The following is a 12,666-nucleotide window of genomic DNA, read 5'->3' as shown; positions in this document are numbered from 1 at the left end:
AGAATGTGACCCCCGCTGGGTCCGAGCCGCAATGCTCGCGGGCCTCAGCTTGTGGTTGTGGCGCCCCAGCGAGCCGCCGGGGGAGGTCGTGACCTCGTGACTCGGAGGTCCGACTAGAGCCGTTACCCGAGTCCGCAACCGGGCGGGGTATGGGCAACTTCCGGTTTGTAGTCCCGCCCCCGACCGGGGGTTTCCGCCCCGCCCCCTAGGCAAGTTCCTCCCGTAGGCCCCGCCCCCTGCCCCCCTTCTCACCTCCGCGGTGCCCCGCTCCCCCCTCCTCCCGTTCCATTTAATTGTTGGATTGTCAGCACCGCACTCCCGCCGGCGGCCGGCAGGGGGCGGAGTTCGAGCTTGGATTTTTTCCGCTGGGCGTCCCCCCCGGAGGCCGTCGCCGCGTGGGGGAGGGGAGGGCAGGGAGCGAGGACGCGGTTCCGTAGGCGGCTGTTCTACTTTTGGTCCGGGCTCGGCTGGGAGGCCGCGGCTGCCGCATCAGAGCTGACGTGGGGACGACGTGGGGCCGCCGCCGGCGCGGGGTTGCTGGGCGGCGGCGCCGCTGGTAAGCGGCGGCCGGGCTGGCGGTCTCCACCTCCTCCCGTCCGTAATCAGTGACGAGGTCCGCTACGTAAACGCCATCGCGGCGGGTAAGTGGCGCGCCGGCCCCGGACCCAGAGACCTAAGAGCTGGCGACGCGACGCGGAAGGCGGAGGCAGGAGGCGGAGCGGAGCCGGGGGAGCGGGCTGGGCTGGGGCCGGGGGCGGCGGGCTCCGGGGCCGGGAGGGCGACGGTCCCCGGACGCGGCCCGCCCCAGACCAGCGCCCGCCGCCCCCCGAGGCCGCCGCCAGCCCCTGGGCCTCAAGCCGGGCAGCGGTGGCTGCTCACCTCGTCCGTCCGTAGCCCCTGAGGGCTGGGCTGGCTCTGCGTCCCCTAGACCTTCCCTGCCTCCCTTTGAACTTGGTGCGCGTTGGAAAAGCCTTGCCCGCAAAAGCCCTCCTGCCCTGACGAGCGCGGTCCTAACTCCTTGAAAAGAAAAAGGAAAACCAGAAGTGAGGAGGGACCTTGGTGTTATTTACTGCAGCCGACGACTGATAGCGCCTCTGCCCCAGTTTTATGCGCACAGTTTAGATAGAAGTACGCAACCCTGTTTGTCCGAAGCGGGAGTTGGAGGGCCATCGCTGTTGAGTCATTTTAGTCCCCAGACACGATAGATCTGGTGAGCTAGCGTGCAAAGACTTTTATATGGCTGCGAAGAAGAAACAAATCCGTGACGCCTGATAGGAACTGCGGTTTCTCTTACTGTTTACTTTTCATGTTTTGCCTTTCTCGAGTCATCTCTTGATGTTTCCAGAACCTGTCGAATTGGGAATAAACACATTATTTAACATAGTTCTGTACCCGGTTGCCTGTTACTTGTGTATCAGATCCCTACGTTTGAAATCACTTAAGCGTTTGCTGCACTCTGCTCAGTAAAGCAGCTATCGGTATTATCAGTTTGTCATCACATTTTCAGAAATTATGAGATACTGGACCAGGCTGAAAGTCACACTAAGATCGAAAGAGCCCCTTTTAACGGTGCGGTTTGCCTAGGTGACTAAGTTTCTTCCTTAATTTGCCCGGCGGAGGGGAGTGCAGCCACCTTTCCTTGAATCAAAAACCTAGATGCACAGTGAGGAGGTCTAGTATGAACATTGCATTGCAGGTTGTATTAATAATTCACCGTCTCTGGTTTTTTTTTGGGGGGGGGTTTGTTTTCTCCATTGGGTGCCACATTTTTCTCCTAGTTTGGTTCCACTTTTTGTATAACAAACTTGTTTCCCTTCATAAGCCATGGTAGTCTTTATGCCTTTGAACCCGAAATTTGTTTTTTCCAAAGGAAGGCAAATTGAAAACACTATGTTTTGGCCAATAAACGCTAAGCATTAACACTATAAAGAACTCCTTATAGATTAAACACAACTTAAAGATAGGTTGAAATGGTTTTGATCCCAGATGAGTAAACACTAAAACATTGTCAGTATGAAGTGTTGATAATTAACACAGTTTTGGACGGTCTGTAAATAGATCACTGTTAACAAGTGCTTTCCCAGTTACTTAGTGGTGGATATGCAATCATGTTGGTGAGTGTGAAGTTGTAATTACACTGTTTTGTGTACATTTTGTGGTAAGAGTATATGAATAAATTTTTATTGACTGTATAAACACAGAGAAGCTTTTTAGTCTTTTTGTTTTTGTATGGTGCCTGAAAATTAATGCAATTTATTTCTGGATGAATTTTTAACAAATTGCGGACGCCATAGGTAATACATGATATTCTAGTTTCCTATGAGGTGAGTCACTGCATGATTAAAATATGAAGTCTTGTTTTGAATTATGACTGTTTCATGAAAAGTAAGGAAGAGTTTAACATTGGTAACATGAATAAGGAATCCTGACAATCTTAACCAATATAGACATATCTCTGAACCTGTTTCTCCCAAGTTGATATTCTCCACATGTAAGTATTGGGATAGAAAATTGAGCCAGGTTTATTGTGAAAGTGAGTCTGTTGGAAAGCTTTCAAATATCTTGTTCCATTTAGATACATTTCTTAAAATAAAACTGAACAGCCCAAACACTTTGGATGGCTGAAAGACTGGGAGAGTATTTTTTAGAGCAGTTTTAGAACCATTAATTTTTTTTTCTTTTTGAGACAGCATCACACCACTCTGTCGCTCTGTTTAGACTGCCATGGCGTCATAGCTCACAGCAACCTCAAACTCTTGGGCTTAAATGATCCTCTTGCCTCAGCCTCCTGAGTAGCTGGGACTATAGGCAAGTGCCACCACGCCTGGCTAATTTTTCCTTTTTATAGTAGAGATGAGGTCTTACTCTTGCTCAGGTGGTCTCTAATTCCTAAGATGAAGCAATTCACCCACCTCGGCCCTGAGTGCTGGAATTAGAGGTGTGAGCCACTGCTTTGGGCCAGAACCATTAATATTTTGATGGTGTATATTGGTCAATAAGGAAATAACTCCCTGAAATATCTGAATTTTGTTGTTTCTACTTATTTAAATTAATGGATTCCATAAATAAAAGTCAACTTTGGAAATAATTGTTGTACATTGAATATCCTTTTAATATCAGTACGGGAATTTAAAAACACAGATTTCAGGAAAAAATGTATCTCACCCATTGCACATAAGATAGAAACAAACATTTTATTTTCATTTTTTTTGGAGACAGTCTCATTTTTGTTTCCCTTGGTGAAGTGTTGTGGTGACATAGTTCACAGCAACCTCAAACTCTTGGACTCAACTGATCCTCTTGCCTCAGCCTTCCCAGTAGCTGGAACTATAGGCACCCACCACAATGCCCAGCTATTTTTTAGAGACAGGGGTCTTGCTCTTGCTCAAGAGCTGTCTCAAACTCCTAAGCTCAGGCAATCCACCTGCCTTGGCCTCCCATGGTGCTAGAATTAAAGAATACATAGGTATTTAAAAAACTTTTTTCCATAGGAACTGCACAATGAAGAGCGCTGTCCTTAAGAGTAAATGGTGGTTCTCCGTGCCTGTGCCTCAAGTGGCTAAGGCGCCAGCCACATACACCTGAGCTGGCGTGTTTGAATCCAGCCTGGGCCTGCCAAACAACGATGGCTGCAACCAAAAAAATAGCCAGGCGTTGTGGCAGGCGCCTGTAATCCCAGCTACTTGGGAGGCGGAGAATCGCTTGAGCCCAAGAGTTGGAGGTTGCTGTGAGCTATGATGTCACGGCACTCAGTGTGACAGCTTGAGACTGTCACACAAAAAAATGTAAATGCTTTTTTTACTCATGGATTATCTTTTTTTCTTTTTTCTTTTGAGACAGGGTCTCATTATGTCGCTCTTGGTAGAGTACTGTGGCAGCTCACAGCAACCTCAAACTCTTGAGCTTAAGTGATTCTCTTGCCTCTCTCCAGTAGCTGGGACTACAGGCACCTGCCACAACACCGGGCTGTTTTTAGAGATGGGGTTTCTCTCTGGTTCAGGCTGATGTCGAACCTGTATGCTCAGGCAGTCCACCTGCCTCGGCTTCCCGAGGGAAGTGCTGGGATTACAGGCGTGAGCTACTGCGCCTGGCCTACTCATGGGTTTTCATTTTCTGGGACGATATAATATCCAATAGGGAAGAAGAGAGAATAATAATACTTAATAATACTCATGAAAACACCGTAAACCTTATTGGTATACAGTCATGCACCATACAATGTTTTAGTCAATGACAGGCCAAATGCATGGTGGTGGTCCCGTGAGATACAGTGGAGCTGGAAAATTCCTATAGCTTAGTGTCATTCTAGCCATCGTAATGTCATAGGGCAATGCATTACTGTTGCTATGTTTAGATATGCAAAGACCACTGTGTTCTAGTTGCCGATAGTATTCAGTACATGTTGTAGGTGTGTAGTAGACTGTCCCACATGTGAAAGTGCACACTCTGATGTTCGAACATGGATGAAATCGCCTATGAGGTATTTCTCAGAACGTATCCCCATCATTAGGCGACATATGACTGTAGTTATACCAAGGTTTATAACATAAAATATCTATTTGTACATCTGGTGACTGGCCTTCCTAGGAGTCTTACTGGAAATTACAGGCAAGGTATACAGGCAGTCCCCGAGTTACAAACATCTGACTGATGTGTGACTCACAATCTGGCTATTATCCAACTTACATACAAATTCAGCATAAGAATAAACCTACAGGGCGGCACCCCTGGCTCAAGGAGTAGGGCGCCAGCCGCATATACCGGGAGTGGTGGGTTCAAACACAGCCCTGGCCAAAAACCGCCAAAAAAAAAAGAATAAGTCTACAGAACCTATCTCATCTGTAACCCAGAACTGCCTGTATGTGAAAAAAGTTTTATAAGCAGAGGAAATAGATAGGCTATGGAGTTACATTGTTAAGGAAGGATGCCTGCCTCTAAGAAAACCTTACTGGTGACTTCCTTACCAGACTCTTTTGAAACCCCCAGTTATCCCCAAATGGGAAGCATCTTCATGCATTTTTTTTTTTTTTTTTGTAGAGACAGAATCTCACTTTATCGCCCTCGGTAAAGTGCCGTGGCATCACACAGCTCACAGCAACCTCCAACTCCTGGGCTTAGGTGATTCTCTTGCTTCAGCCTCCTGAGTAGCTGGGACTACAGGCACCCGCCACAATGCCCAGCTATTTTTGTTGTTGTTGTTGCAGTTTGCTGGGGCTGAACCCACCACCCTCAGCATATGGGGCTGGCACCCCGCCCACTGAGCCACAGGCACTGCCCTTCGTGCATGTTTTATAAACAGTGGTATAACTAGGTCAGTTAAATTTCAGAATAAAAATTTTATTTTGTTTATTTATTTTTGAGACAGAGTCTCACTTTGTTGCCCTCAGTAGAGTGCTATGGCTCATGGTAGTTTGACTCTTGGGCTCAAGGGATTCTCTTGCCTTAGCCTCCTGAGTAGTTGGGACTACAAGCACCACCACGACCCCTGGCTATTTTTAGAGATGTGGTCTGGCTCAGGCTGATGTTGTACTTGTGAGCTCAGGCAATCTACCCGCCTAGGCCTCCTAGAGTGCTCAGATTATAGGCCTGAGCCACTGCGCCCTACCCAGAATAAAAATTTTAAAGTGTAAAAATTTAAGAGTGGGGTTAATATCATTCTAACATTTTACTTGAGGGTTTCACAAAATTAACTGTTCCTTTATCTTAGTAAAGCTTTTTAATTAATGTTTTGAGATAGAGCTTCACTCTGTCACCCTGGGTAGAGTGCTGCTAAGGGGTCATCGTAGCTCACAGCAACCTCAAATTCTTGGGCTCAAGAGATCTTCTTGCCTCAGTTTTTCTTTTGAGACAGAGTTTCACTCTGTTGCCCCAGGCCAGAGTGCCACGGAGTTATAGCATACAGCAACCTCAAATTCCCTGGGTTCAAGTGATCCTCTTGCCTCACCCTCCCAATTAGCTGGAACTACAGGCATCCGCCACAATACCCGGGTAATTTTTCTGTTTTTAGTAGAGACAGGGTTTCGATCTTGTTCAGATTGGTCTCAAACTCCTGAATTCAAGCAATCTATCCATGTCAGCCTCCCAAGATGTTAGGACTACAGATGTAACTCACCCTGTCCAGCCCTCAGTTTTTCTACTTTTAGTGGAGATTGGTTCTCACTCATGCTCAGGCTGGTCTTGAACTCCTGAGCTCAAAAAGACTGCCTGCCTCAGCCTCCCTGAGTACTAGGATTACAGGTGTGAACCACTATACCCAGCCAGTCTTTTTTTTTTTTTTTAAAGAGACAGTGTCTCACTTTGTCACCCTTGGGAGAGTGCCATGGTGTCACAGCTCACAGCAACCTCTAGCTCTTGGGCTTAGGCGATTCTCTTGCTTCAGCTTCCCGAGTAGCTGGGACCACAGGCGCCCGCCACAACGCCTGGCTGTGGCTGGGTTTGAACCTTCCACCCTTTGTATATGGGGCCCGTGCCCTACTCACTGAGCCACAGACACTGCCCTTTCTTTTTTTTTTTTTTAACATAGAAAACTTAAAATTAAGTCATCCTAACTCAAAATGATTAAATGTGAGACACGGTTGTTCATAATCTCAAGCTCAAAATTTTTCATTGATAGCACAAAAAAAAACACGCATTTTTTCCTTTTATTTTTTTGCTTAGAAATGTTTTGAAGTGGAATTTATATCCTAGCACTAATTGTGATGAACACTTCCATCTCTGGAATTGGGGTAACTATATCATTCACAAAGACCCATGTTATCATGTATGGATGGTTAGAATGCTTGTATTCCTCTTAAAATTACTAGAGGAGTTAAGTTTAATTAAGCATGCTTCCAAACTTAGATACCAGTTTTGTTCAGATTCATAAAATAGGACCAATCTAAGGTAAGTAAAATAATATTGCAGTTCTTTTCTCTGAACTTTAATGAATTCAAGTGTCTTAATCTGCTTTCTCAGATTTACTAACTAGTAGTTAACCCACTTACAGTTAATGTGTTTTGAAACGTACTTTGTGTATAGTAAAGAAGCTTGCCATTGAAAGGAAAAACTTTACAGCAAATCTAGTCAGTCTCTATCTGAGACTGATAGGGATGAGCTCCCCCCCACCCCCAAATTTTACGATTTAGTTTTCATTCATCAAGTGGTTGTGAGGGTGGGGATGGTGTTGAAAGGATGGAAATAGGCCACAATTATTTGAATTTAATATTTCATTTCCTTCTCACAGGCTGATTCTGCAAATAGCCAAAAGCAGGCAGCAGGTGGGAAATGAATTGAAAAAAAAAAAAAAAAAAAGAGATGCTTGACTAGCTCATCCTTTGGTAATTTGCGTGAAGAGTGAAGATTTCTTAAATATAATAATAATAAGTATCTCAAGCAATTTGGAGAGCCTCCTGATTTTATATATAAGTCATGTTTGAACATTAAAAACAATATTTACAAGTGTTTGAAATATTTGTTCATAATTATTCCTCCTGGCTACTTCTAGTTTTACATAAAAGTGTAAAGATTGTTATTTGAAAGTCATTGTAACTTTGCTTCACAAAGCCTAGACGGAAGACTTTAATAGTATAATTTCCTGTTACTGCCATCTTACTTGTTTTTTCTGTGCTCCTCTCCTTCACCAGAAATGCATAATAACCCTAGGCTCATCCCTATCCATCTCAGATATGTGACTTTGGAATTGCTGCCTTTTTAACGAGGCTCACCTCCTCCCAGCATTTTAATCAGCTTGCTTGAGAAGCACCAGCTTTACCGTATGAGCTTGGTAGCCCGCCTTTATCAAACCTTAATTGCTGTTGTTGCTTAAATTACACTTAACCAATGAAAATGCACTTTCCCAAAGAAGTAAAACTTTGCTTCCTCGCAGAGACAGATGGTACTTTCCTGTGTTCGCTTCCTTTTCCTGCTTCCCTGAGAGGTGCAGTGCCTTTTATTCCACATTCTTTCCTTTTCATTTTGGCTGTGCTCATGGCAGTGTTTTGAACTGTTTTCTTTTTCTTTTCTTTCTTTTTTTTTTAAGAGTCTTTCTTGCAGTTTCTATTTTTGACTTTCTGAAAGTGGAGCAAAAACTTAGATTGTATTGCAAGTGTCTCGTGAGGAAATCTTTATTTTTCTGATATTTCTCTTACATTTTGTAGTTCTCTCCAACTGTAATATCTAGTAATAAGGAAGGATTTTTTTTTAAAGAAAAAACAGTTGCCTTTGTTGTCTTTCTAAAGCATTCAACTTAGTTTTCAGAGGAACGGCTCTTTTTATATTTAATCTACTCAATCATTTCATCTAATATACTATTTAGCAGAATCCTCAATTGGCAACTCGTATGGTTGGCATAATCTGGGTTAGTGATAAACACAACTAACTTTTGGTAAGCATACATCCTGTTGGTAGAGACAGAGCCCTTGGGTATCCTAGAGAACTTGGGTGGGCGTTAGCTAAACTGTAGGTTTCACAGAATGAGTGGAGAATATAGATTAAAATGGAAAGTTGGTTGGTGAGCTGGAAATTGGTTAAGTAAGCTTTTATATTTTAGCGAAGTTACCCAAGAAGTTCAATTCTTAGCTAAGGAGTATGCCTATTTTTTCCAGAAAGTTACGTTAAAATGTTTATGTAATTAACCACAGCAGAGGACATGTTCAAATTTTCTAGCTGTAAACTTATTTTTTATTTTTATTTATTTTTTTATTTTTGAGACACTCTCACTATGTTGCCCTTGGTAGAGTGCCGTGGCGTCACAGCTTGCAGCAACCTCGTACTCTTGATCTTAAGCGATTCTCTTGCCTCAGCCTCCCAAGTAGCTGGGACTACAGTTGCCTGCTACAACTCCTGGCTATTTTTTTGTTGCAGTTCGGCTAGGGTGGGTTTGAACTCCCCCAACCCTTGGTATATGGGGCTGGTGCCCTACCCACTGAGCCACAGGTGCTGCCCTATTTTTTATTTTTTAAAAGAATCTTAATGACAAAGTAAGTGTAAATTTTATACTATCCTTCTCTAATGAGTACATCTTATTGACTTATTTTTATATTAGCATTTTGCAACATGTGCTTTATTATCTTTTAATATAAGTCCATAATCAAATTGCACCATCTGTCTCCTAAATGTCCTCTATAATAGCGTAATCTTTTAAATATCATCCCTATAGAGCTATATACTGAATGATGCAGATAGCAGTGAAATTAATCACAACCGTTATACCAGAGGGTGACTAGAGCAACAGACTGGTGAAAAGTAAGGTGAATGCCAAATGTTATTTTTGTAATCAGACCTGATCTATGCTTGAAAGTTGTTGTTAGTATCCAAATACGACACAGAAATTTATATCCAAAATAATTTTGGAGCTCTTTCTTAATATAAGCTATTATTTCCTATAATAAACTAGTCTAAAATGTGCCTTTCTGCTCTAAAAGATAAAGCTTAAGAGTCCCTTGGCAGGGCGGCACCCGTGGCTCAGTGAGTAGGGCGCCGGCCTCATTTACCGAGGGTGGCGGGTTCAAACCTGACCCTGACTAAACTGCAACAACAACAACAAAAAAAATAGCCGGGCATTGTGGTGGGCGCTTGTAGTCCCCTACTTGGGAGGCTGAGGCAAGAGAATCGCCTAAGCCCAGGAGCTGGAGGTTACTGTGAGCTGTAATCACGGCACTCTACCAAGGGTGACGAAGTAAGACTATCTCTTAAAAAAAAAGAAAAAAAAAAAAAAGAGTCCCTTGGCAGTTGGTACTTTTAATTATTTTTATAGAAAATTGGTGGTATACAGGGGATTATATCAGTATCCTTTGTTAATTTAGGTATAAGAAGATATAACCAGAGACTGTACCATGAAACACAATAATGAATTCAAGGGCTATTTTTTAGGTTAAAGGGAATATTTTCATAGTGTATTAAGCCCATCATAAGAACATAATAAAGATGTTTAGGGCTGGACTCACGCCTGTAATCCCAGCACTTGGGAGGCCAAAGCAGGTGAATTGCCTGAGCTCATAGGTTCAAGACCAACATGAGCCAGAGCGAGACCCCCGTCTCTAAAAAGTAGCCGAGCATTGTGATGGATGCCTGTAGTCCCAGCTGTTGGGGGGGCTGAGGCAGAGATTCACTTGAGCCCTCGAGTTTGAGGTTGCTGTGAGCTATGACGCCATGTCATTCTATCAAGGGTGACCAAGTGAGATTCTGTCTCAAAAAAAAAAAAAAAGAGTTCGAGCTCTTAACCATTCAGGTGTTTGTGGGGGGGGGGGGTGGTGGGCGTGCTAGATTCAGCCCTTGGCTACCCATTAAACCTGATTGAGGATGAGATCAATAATATAGAGAGCATTTGAGTCCACAGAATGTAATTTTAAACCTGGGATATTGATATGATAGAAAGAAAGGGCATACCTTAAAATCTGAATGCTTTTATTACAAACTATTAAGCCTCTACCAAGTACCTTGAATTAGAATACTTAGAACTTAAGATATTTATCCTTAAAGCAAGGGGAACCATGAGAGGATTCTAATTGAGGAAATAACATGTTTGGATTTCCATTTCACACAGAGTGTTCTAGTTTAACAGAGTGGATTATAAGAGGTTGAGATGATATTTGAGCGAGGTAAAGTAATTATAAGGAGAGATTATTACTGCTTTGTGTCAAGAGATGACAGACTCAGAACCACGTGACAGTGAGGATGGAGAAAATGGAGCAGAATCAGGAGATATTTAGGAGGTAGAATTGTTGGGGCTGAGTAAGCCAATGTTCCCAGCCTGTATTCCAAGCACAGGTAGTTTTTGCATTCATTACTATTCTTCATCCTCACAACACGATCAGTGTCACCTCCATCATCAGGAAAGAATGCTTGGAGAAATTAAATCATTGAGATCACACAGCTAGTGAGTGGTAGAACTCAAGTTTGCACCCAGCTTAGCCTCAGATGCACCACGATACTATTATTATTAGACCACATTGTTGACTCTGAGGAATGAAGGCTGAGGAGTCACCCTCTCCACCCAGATGGGGTGGCTGAGTCAGTGGTGATGTCAGTCCCTGAGATCAGTACAGCAAGTGGAGAGCTGCAAAGCAAGGGGCTTTAGTTTAGTCTAGCTTTGAGCATTGTGGATTCGAGGATCTGTGAGCAGACCATTCAGAAATCTCTAACAGGTTGATATGTATGTACAGGTTTAGAGCTCAGGGAGAAGTTTAGGCTGGAGACAAAATTTGAGACTCATCCAATAAGGATGAAGTAGCCCAGGGAGAATGTGTGGAGGAGGTTGTTGTGACCTGGGGAATACCAATCTTTTTTTTTTTTAGAATTTTTATTATTTTATTTTTATTTTATTTTTTTGCAGTGTTTGACCGGGGCCTGAACCCGCCACCTCCGGCAAGTGGGGCCGGCACCCCACTCCCTTGAGCCACAGGCGCCTCCCAATACCAATCGTTTTATTAAAGTGTGGGCCAAAGACGGAACAAAGGGCTGGATATTTGAAAGAAAAGCATGAAAGTGATGGTGAATAATTCAGGGAGAACAGAATTTTCACGGGGAGCAGGAAATGTAGGGATGTTAAGGAAGTTGGGGACTAAAAGGTCTGGCAGTCAGTCACTGAAGACTTCTTCAGAGAACAGTTGGAAGGAAATGGTTCCCTGATGGTCCCGAGTCAGGAGCGAGTTATCTTGTCATTCTGGTATGAGGTGGGCTGTCTTCATTTGTGGTCTTGTGGCCCTGGCGGCAGGAAGCGGGTGCTTTCCGCGGTGTTGGTTCCCTCTGGGAAGTGGAAGTGAGTGGCCATTCCTGGACTTCACTGAATATCTTTTTCTCCTTTGAAAGCTTTGAACCATAAGAACGCATTACTTGTTCAACAAGTGAAACTAAACGACTTTCCAAGAGAAATGTAGAAACAAGCAGTTACTTCTGTGACATGGTGCTGTGATGGCATCAGTGCTTACACATCTGTCCCCTCTTTGATTGCAGGCTCCTGGAGAGCAGCTCGTCCCCCTGTGTGTCAGTGCCCCACTGTTTTATAAACAAACAGTCCCTTCACTGTTGGTTATATGGTTTTTAAAGCGTGTAAGATCTCCCTATGTAAGATGCTAGCATAATACAACACAGAATAATGTTTAATCTCAGGGAATTGCACTGTCCTTGCATTTTGCTCGTGTTGTGGGTAGCCTGGTTCAAGTGCCCTGCAATCTCATCCCTCTGCTGGGGGCGGATGGTAGCAGCAGTGACCATGGTTTTAAGGCCTTGAGTGAGGTGCCTGCTGTCTACAAACCTGCCTGCTGTCTACAGTTTCAGAATTGGCGGGGGTAGTATGATACCATGACACCATTTCAGAGGAGGGACCTTGAAAGCAGGGTGTCTGTGGCAAGCACCGCTGTGCCTAGAAGGTACTCAGCAGTGGGCTCAATTGTCCTTTCCAGTGCTAAAATAAATTAAAGACTCTCAGATATTCTTTTGTTTTTTTCTTTGCCAATTTTACTTCATTCTGCATGTCAAATATATAATAAAAAGATATTAGTAATAAAGGGAGTTTAATTGCTACAGTGTCTTAAATGGATTGAACATCATCAGAAGAAGGTTTTTGAATAAACTTCTGATATTTTGTTTGGAGTAAAATTCTTTGACAAAACCTAAGTTTGAATTTTGTGAGTGAAAGATGGTTGAAAATCTTGTTGCGATGGAGTAAAATTTAAGAAAATGATAAAC

At 43.5% G+C, this 12,666-nt stretch overlaps 1 protein-coding gene across 21 annotated transcripts in view; it reads left to right on the top strand.

The window, feature by feature from the left end:
• Positions 1-258: 258 nt before the first annotated feature.
• The window catches only part of CREM (cAMP responsive element modulator), a 96,089-nt gene continuing 83,681 nt past the window's right edge, over positions 259-12,666 (top strand). For 18 of the 21 annotated variants that reach the window (XM_053572440.1, XM_053572423.1, XM_053572422.1 and 15 more), the window contains exon 1: positions 259-641. The gene's annotated coding sequence lies outside the window, so the exon portion shown is untranslated. The remainder of the gene's footprint in view (positions 642-12,666) is intronic. The other 3 variants (XM_053572435.1, XM_053572427.1, XM_053572439.1) reach the window with 2 other exon arrangements.

The sequence above is a fragment of the Nycticebus coucang genome, chromosome 20 (genome assembly GCF_027406575.1).
Source record: "Nycticebus coucang isolate mNycCou1 chromosome 20, mNycCou1.pri, whole genome shotgun sequence".
Lineage (NCBI taxonomy): Eukaryota > Metazoa > Chordata > Mammalia > Primates > Lorisidae > Nycticebus > Nycticebus coucang.
This window is presented reverse-complemented; position numbering and strand designations above follow the sequence as displayed.